The following is an 8,664-nucleotide window of genomic DNA, read 5'->3' as shown; positions in this document are numbered from 1 at the left end:
TCAGATTGACTTGTTGAGTCAATATTTTATTCTGAGCCAAAATGGCATTCAGAGTGTCAATTTCAAGAACTCCTTTCTTCTGACTAGTCCCATTGTTCACAGGATTCCTTTCAGAAGTGTACATGAATTGGTTATTTGCAACCATTTCAATCAGTTCTTGAGCTTCAGTAGGCGTCTTCTTCAGATGAAGAGATCCTCCAGCAGAGCTATCCAAAGACATCTTGGATAGTTCAGAGAGACTATCATAGAAAATACCTATGATGCTCCATTCAGAAAGCATGTCAGAGGGACATTTTCTGATTAACTGTTTGTATCTTTCCCAAGCTTCATAGAGGGATTCTCCATCCTTCTGTCTGAAGGTTTGGACTTCCACTCTAAGCTTACTCCATCTTTGTGGTGGAAAGAACTTTGCCAAGAAGGCATTGACTAGCTTTTCCCAAGAGTCCAGGCTTTCTTTAGGTTGAGAGTCCAACCATATCCTAGCTCTGTCTCTTACAGCAAAAGGGAATAGCATCAGTCTATAGACCTCAGGGTTCACCCCATTAGTCTTGACTGTGTCACAGATTTGCAAGAACTCAGCTAAAAACTGATGAGGATCTTCCATTGGAAATCCATGAAACTTGCAATTCTGTTGCATTAGAGAAACTAATTGAGGCTTAAGCTCAAAGTTGTTTGCTCCAATGGCAGGGATAGAGATGCTTCTCCCATAGAAATCAGGAGTAGGTGCAGTAAAGTCACCAAGCACCTTCCTTGCATTGTTGGCATTGTTGTTGTTTTCGGCTGCCATTTGTTCTTCTTCCTTGAAGAGTTCGGTCAGGTGCTCTAAAGAGAGTTGTGTTTTGGCTTCTCTTAGCTTTCTCTTCAAGGTCCTTTCAGGTTCAGGATCAGCCTCAACAAGAATGCCTTTGTCTCTGCTCCTGCTCATATGAAAGAGAAGAGAACAAGAAAGTGTGGAATCCTCTATGTCACAGTATAGAGATTCCTTTAGGTGTCAGAGGAAAAGAAAAATAGAAGAAGGAAGAAGGAGAATTCGAACTTGATCAGATATAGTTCGAATTGTGCATTAAGAAGGAGTGATACTCCATAAATAGAAGGATGTGAAGAAGAAAGGGGGGGATAATTTTCGAAAATTAATTATAAAATTTTGAAAACATTTTTGAAGAACACTAATTGATTTTCGAAAACAAAAGTGGGAAAGAAATCAAGTGATTTTCGAAAAAAAGATTTTGAAATTAGACATCAAAAAGATTTGATTGAAAACTATTTTGAAAAAGATGTGGTTACGAAGATATGATTGAGAAGTTATGGTCAAAGAGATGTGATTGAGAAGATATGATTTGAAAACAATTTTAAAAGATGTAATTTGAAAACAATTTGAAAAAGATTTGATTTTTAAAAATTAATAACTTGCCTAACAAGAAAAGATATGATTCAAACATAAAACCTTTCTCAACAGAAAAGGCAACAATTTTGAGATGTTCAATCAAATCATTAATTGTTAGTAAGTATCTTTTAAAAAGGAAAGAAATTGATTTTGAAAACATTTGATTGAAAAGATTTGATTTGAAAAAGATTTGATTTTGAAAAACTAAAAAAAATTGATTTGAAAACAAAATCTTCCCCCTAGCACCATCCTGGCGTTAAACGCCCAGAATGGTATACATTCTGGCGTTTAACGCCCAAAATGCTACCTCTTTGGGCGTTAAACGCCCAACCAGGTGCCCTGGCTGGCGTTTAAACGCCAGTCTGCCTTCTTCACTGGGCATTTTTGAATGCTCAGCTTTTTCTGTATAATTCCTCTGCAGTATGTTCTGAATCTTCAATTCTTTGTATCATTGACTTGAAAAGACACAAATTAAAAATATTTTTGGATTTTTTAATAATCAAAATGTGACAAGAATCAAATAACAATGCATGCAAGACACCAAACTTAGCAGTTTGTGTACTACTGACACTAACAATATGAAAATGCATATGAGACACACAAAATACTTCAAGTCAATAGAATTCAAAGATCAAAACAAAGAAATATATGCATGGATTCGAAAATTATAACAAAAACATTCATTTGACACCAAACTTAGGATGAGACACTAAACTTAAGCAAGAAACATTAAATATTTTTGGTCTTTTTATGATTTTGTAATTTTTTTGTGTTTTTCGAAAATTAAATGGGAAAAGGTATCAAAATTCTTAATGAGAATTCCAGGAATCAGTGCAGTGCTAGTCTAAGACTCCGGTCCAGGAATTAGACATGGCTTCACAGCCAGCCAAGCTTTCAAAGAAAACTTCGGTCCAAAACACTAGACATGGCCAGAGGCCAGCCAAGCCTTAGCAAATCACTGCTCCAAAAGCAAGATTGATAAGAAATCAACAAGTTCTTGTGGTGATAAGTTGGAACCTCGGTCCAATGAGATTAGACATGGCTTTTCAGCCAGCCAGATTTCAACAAATCATCATGAAACTCTAGAATTCATCTTCAAGAATTTCGAAAAAAAATAATACCTAATCTAAGCAACAAGATGAACCATCAGTTGTCCAGCCTAAAAATCCCGGGCAATAACACCAAAAACTTGATGTTGTTGCCGGATCTTGGCACTGATGTTACCAAAAGCTTGCTCAAAACTTGAACAATCCCCGGCAACGGCGCCAAAAACTTGGTGCGCGAAATTGTGAATAATACTTTTTCACAACTCAAATAATCCCTGGTCATGAACTCCAAGAACTTGGTGGCTCAATACCATGGCATTACACAACTTCGCACAACTAACCAGCAAGTGCACTGGGTCGTCCAAGTAATAAACCTTACGTGAGTAAGGGTCGATCCCACGGAGATTGTTAGCATTGAAGCAAGCTATGGTCATCTTGTAAATCTTAGTCAGGCAAACTCAAATATATATGATGATGAACGAAAATAACATAGAAGATAAAGATAGTGGTACTTATGTATATCATTGGTGTAAGAGCTTCAGACAAGTGTATGAAGATGCCTTCCCTTCTGTCTCTCTGCTTTCCCACTGTCTTCATCCAATCCTTTCTTACTCCTTTCCATGGCAAGCTTGTGTAGGGTCTCACTGTTGTCAGCAGCTACCTCCCATCCTCTCAGTGAAAGCGATTGCATATGTCCTGTCACGGCATAGCGGAATTCAGCTGTCGGTTCTCGTTCAGGCCGGAATAATATCCATTGATACTTTTGCGTCTGTCACTAACGCCCTAGCCTGCTAGGAGTTTGAAGCACGTCACAGTCATTCAGTCATTGAATCCTACTCAGAATACCACAGACAAGGTTAGACCTTCCGGATTCTCTTGAATGCTGCCATCAGTTCTTGCCTATACCACGAAGACTCTGATCTCACGGAATGGCTGGCTCGTTTGTCAGGCGAGCACTCGGTTGTCAGGCGATCAACCATGCATCATGCAATCAGAAATCCAAGAGATATTCACCAAGCCTCGAATGCTTGTAGAACAAGAGTGGTTGTCAGTCACCTTGTTCATAGGTGAGAATGGTGATGGGCGTCAATCATCACCTTCATCATGTTGAAGAACAAGTGATATCTTGGTAAAAGAACAAGCGGAATTGAATGGAAGAACAATAGTAATTGCATTAATACTCGAGGTACAGCAGAGCTCCACACCTTAATCTATGGTGTGTAGAAACTCCACCGTTGAAAATACATAAGAACAAGGTCTAGGCATGGCCGAATGGCCAGCCCCCAAATGATCTAAGAACTAGATGTCCAAAGATGATCAAAGGATCAAAAACAATCCAAAGATTTCTAATACAATAGTAAAAGGTCTTACTTATAAGAAACTAGTAGCCTAAGGTGTACAGAAATGAGTAAATGACATAAAAATCCTCTTCCGGGCCCACTTGGTGTGTGCTTGGGCTGAGCAATGAAGCAAATTTCGTGTAGAGACTCTTCTTGGAGTTAAACGCCAGCCTTGGTGCCAGTTTGGGCGTTTAACTCCCATTTGGGTGCCAGTTCCAGCGTTTAACGCTGGGATTTCTTGAGGTGACTTTGAACGCCAGTTTGGGCCATCAAATCTTGGGCAAAGTATGGACTATCATATATTGCTGGAAAGCCCAGGATGTCTACTTTCCAACGCCGTTGAGAGCGCGCCAATTGGGCTTCTGTAGCTCCAGAAAATCCGCTTCGAGTGCAGGGAGGTCAGAATCCAACAGCATCTGCAGTCCTTTTTGGTCTCTGGATCAGATTTTTGCTCAGGTCCCTCAATTTCAGCCAGAAAATACCTGAAATCACAGAAAAACACACAAACTCATAGTAAAGTCCAGAAAAGTGAATTTTAACTAAAAACTAATAAAAATATACTAAAAACTAACTAGATCATATCAAAAACATACTAAAAACAATGCCAAAAAGTATACAAATCATCCGCTCATCAATTATCTATTGCAAACCAATTTTGAGCCTATTTTACCCCTTTGTTCTTTACTTTAGCACATCATTAACTCTAAGTGGAAAACAATAATGTCCTTAATGTGAATCCTTAGTTAGCTTAGACTAGTGAGAGTGCTCATAAATTAAGTGTGGGAAAAGTGGGTTTGGAAACAATTGGTTTGAGAATTGAGTATGTTAGAATTTTCTGAAAATGTGAAAGAATGTTGAGAATATGTTCATGCATTCAATACTTTAATCATATGCATTGAGAAAAAAAAAGAAAAATAAAGGAGAAAAAGAAAAGAAAAAGAGCAAATAATAAAAAGGGACAAAATGCCCAAAGTAAGTGGTAAAAGCAATGCATATGAGTTGTACTTGAAATTAGAATGTATGAATATGTGGAAAACATAGTTAATGGACAGTTAGGTTTGTATTGTGATTACATGGATTGTCTAAAGTTAGGTGGAAAGTTTAAGTTAATTAAGGATTCAGATTTTAGTCCACTTGACCAAATACAATCCTACCTTGACCCTAACCCCATTACAACCCTTAAAAGACCTATTGATTTGTGTATTTGTGCATTAAATTTATGTTGATTGTTAGATGAAGAGCAAGCCTTAGAAAGCAAGGTTAGTAGAGAATTGAGAGATCAAACCTTAAACACCTGAGTGATTAGAGTGTATACACTACCAGTAAGGGTTCGATGCTCAATTCCTTGTTCCCTGCTTTCATAAGCTATTTTCTTCTTACAAGTCTATTCGTGCTTCATTTTTATGATTTGAATTAGTGAAATCCAGTTCATATTTCCTCTTGAAAGATTTGTTTACTTTTAACTAAGTAGGTAGAAATATTTTGCATGTAGTTGCATTCATAGGTTGCATTTCATACATTCTACCATTCCTCTTCATTTCTTTATAGCTTCTCTTGAGCTTAGCATGAGGACATGCTAATGTTTAAGTGTGGGGAGGTTGATAAACCACTATTTTATGGTTTATCTTGTACTCAATTGAGTGGTTTTTATTAACTCTTTACCCACTTATTCATACTATTTGCATGGTTTTATATTTCCTTCCTAATTATGTGTTTTGATTGAAAACATGCTTCTTTGATCTTATATTTGCTTATTATTAATCCTCTCTTATTACCATTAGATGCCTTGATATGTGTGTTAAGTGTTTTCAGAGATTATAGGGCATGAATGGCTCAGAGGATGGGAAGAAAGCATGCAAAAGAGGAAGGAATGCAAGAAGTTGGAGAAATTGCTAAGCTGTCCATCCTGATCTCTCTGCACTCAAACAGCTATAACTTTAGCTACAGAGGTCCAAACGACGCGGTTCCAGTTGCGTTGGAAAGCTAACATTCGGGGCTTCGATTTGATATATAATTTGCCATAGCTGCCCCGACTTTAGGTGACGCAAACGCGTGAGTCACGCGGACGCGTGACCTAGCAGGAACGCAACCCGCGCGGCCGCGTGAGCCATGCGGCCGCGTCACTTTTCCGCGACCTGTACGGACCAGAAAGCGCTGAAAGTGACTTCTGGGATGCTTTTGACCCAGTTTTCAGCCCAGAACACACAGATTAGAGGCTATAAAGTGGGGGAATGCATGTATTCATAATTATGCACTCATAATTCACTTTCCATGATTTAGATTTAGTTTTGAGAGAGGTTCTCTCCTCTCTCTCTTAGGATTAGGATTAGGATTAGAAATTAGGATTTTTAGAAACTAGGATTTAGGACTTCTCTTGGTTTTTAAGAGTGACTCTCGATTCAGGTTCAATGTTCCATTTTATTTATTTTTCCAATTAAATTTATGAACTGTTCCATGTTTAGATTGATCTCCTTAATTAATGTCATTTGAGATATTTCAGATCTATGATTGCTTTCTTTAATTTATGTTGTTGGTACTATCCAAATTATTTTCATTCTAGTAGATTTAGTTTTTCCCCTTTTGGCTTTGGTTGAGACCTTGGTAACTCTTGAGTTATCAAACTCATTGTTGATTGAAAATTGGAATTAATTTGTCCACTTAACTTACCTTCATAGTTAGAGGTTAATAAGGTAGGGGAAGAATCCAATTCTCATCACAGTTGATAAGGATAACTAGGATATGACCTCCAGTTCTCTATACCTTGCCAAGAGTTTATTTTACATTTATTTATTTATTTTTATTGCTTTGAAAATATGCTTGTGCCCATTGCCTGAATTCTCAGAACCCCCAATTTACAATCTCCATAGCCAATAATAAGAACATACCTCCCTGCAATTCCTTGAGAAGACGACCCGAGGTTTAAATACTCGGTTAACATTTTTTAAGGGATTTGTTACTTGTGACAACCAAAACGTTTGTACGAAGGGATTTCTGTCGGTTTAGAGACTATATCTACAACGCGACTGTTTTTATGAAATTCTTTACTGGCAAAAATCCCAACGTCAATGTGCCTAATAAGAAAATTCCACATTACTGTTGAGTTAAGTATTTATATTTAATACATAATATATGTCAAAATAGTTTAACATAAATAATCCAAAACAACTACCCTAATACTAATGATTGTCATGCATCTAAAATGATTGTCATGCATATTGGAATCTGCGAAAAGTTGTTAGATTGAAATCTACTGGAAATAAGCGTGCAAAGCCTTCCAAACTTGAGGACAAGGATCATGCAGATAATTCAAAGGACAAGGACCATGCAGATAATTCAAAGAACAGTGCTACTGTTTCATCAAATGAAGATGCAAAACGAATTTTGAAAGATATGTCGTCTGCAGAGCAAAGTGATCTATTTGCTATTGTTACATTTAAACTTGAAAATTTTGTTCAGAGTCGGCACCCACCAGGAAAGCAATACGATACAATTCATTGGTGAGTTGCTGCCAACTTATTCATTGAGAAAACAGAAACGGAAGCTGAAAACAGAGAAGGAGAAGCCAACTTATTCATTGAGAAATCACAGAAACAAAAACTTATTAACGCTGCATTTGGATTCAGTCTCAGAAACAAACCCTAAAATACCACAAATCTTCATCAACAATAGCATGCATGTTATCAAATTACAGTTCACAAACCCATATTTCATAGATTAAAACCCCCAAATTAAAACCCCTAAAATAGGAACCCTAAGCCTCTGATCAATTTCAGAAGCAAATAGAAATCAATACATACCTATTCAATGATGTGAGCACAGCGAAGATGAGAAGCACGGAGATGACGATGGCGAGAGCGGCGCAGCGACGATGGTGAGAGCGGCTCAGCGACGATGGTGAGGGTGGCACAACGACGATCAGTGCAAGCGATGGCGAAGAGGAGTGTCGGTCAGTAGTGGGGAGTGGGGGGTGAGTGGGGAGTGGGAGGCGACGACGGTTAATGGCGAGAGTTACAGGGTTTCTTCTTGTAGGGCAACGATGGCGAGGGCTTCTACTTCGCGATGAAGGTGATGAAGGTGATGAGTGAGCTTTCAGGAAAAAGTGAGACTGAGGGTTTACGAAAGAGGACGAGGGTGATTGAGTGACATTTGGAGGGAATTGAATCACAAAAATTTTACTAAGTGTGATGAGTTTGCTTTCTGGAAAGAGGAAAAAATTTCACTAAGTGTCAAATTTTTTACTCTAGATACATTAGGCATCACTTTTTAAGTGCACCCAAAACTTAAAAAATAGGCTACCTTTTAAAAGCGTCTCCTTTGATACGAAAAGTGAAGCTATAGATATTGGTGGACGAAATTGTGATTCACAATATTGTAATCTTTGTGTTATTTGGAATTATTATTGTGGCTCTTTGCTATGTGTGGACACAACTCCGTTCAACTAACCAGCAAGTGCACTGGGTCGTCCAAGTAATTCCTTACGTGAGTAAGGGTCGATCCCACGGAGATTGTTGGTATGAAGCAAGCTATGGTCACCTTGTAAATCTCAGTTAGGCAGATTAAATGGTTATGGATTTTGAAAATTAATAATAAATAGAAAATAAAAAGGGATAGAAATACTCATGTAATTCAATAGTAGGAATTTCAGATAAGCGTATGAAGATGCTGTGCTCCCCTTGAATCTCTGCTTTCCTGCTGCTTTCATCCAATCCTTCTTACTCCTTTCCATGGCAAACTGTTTGTAGGGCATCACCGTTGTCAATGGCTACATCCCATCCTCTCAGTGAAAAAGGTCCAAATGCTCTGTCACGGCACGGCTAATCATCTGTCGGTTCTCAATCAGGTTGGAATAGAATCCCTTGATTCTTTTGCGTTTGTCATCACGCCCAGCCTTCAG

General features: G+C 38.1%; 1 non-coding gene across 1 annotated transcript; it reads left to right on the top strand.

Annotated features, from left to right (window-relative positions):
- The first annotated feature begins 274 nt into the window (after positions 1-274).
- Positions 275-382, top strand: LOC130963960 (small nucleolar RNA R71). Its single transcript, XR_009080075.1, has one exon. It is a non-coding gene; the product is annotated as a small nucleolar RNA R71 (small nucleolar RNA).
- The last annotated feature ends 8,282 nt before the right edge of the window (positions 383-8,664 follow it).

The sequence above is a fragment of the Arachis stenosperma genome, chromosome 2 (genome assembly GCF_014773155.1).
Source record: "Arachis stenosperma cultivar V10309 chromosome 2, arast.V10309.gnm1.PFL2, whole genome shotgun sequence".
NCBI classification, from domain to species: Eukaryota; Viridiplantae; Streptophyta; class Magnoliopsida; order Fabales; family Fabaceae; genus Arachis; species Arachis stenosperma.
Note: the sequence above shows the minus strand (reverse complement) of the source record. Positions and strands in the feature narration are given on the sequence as shown.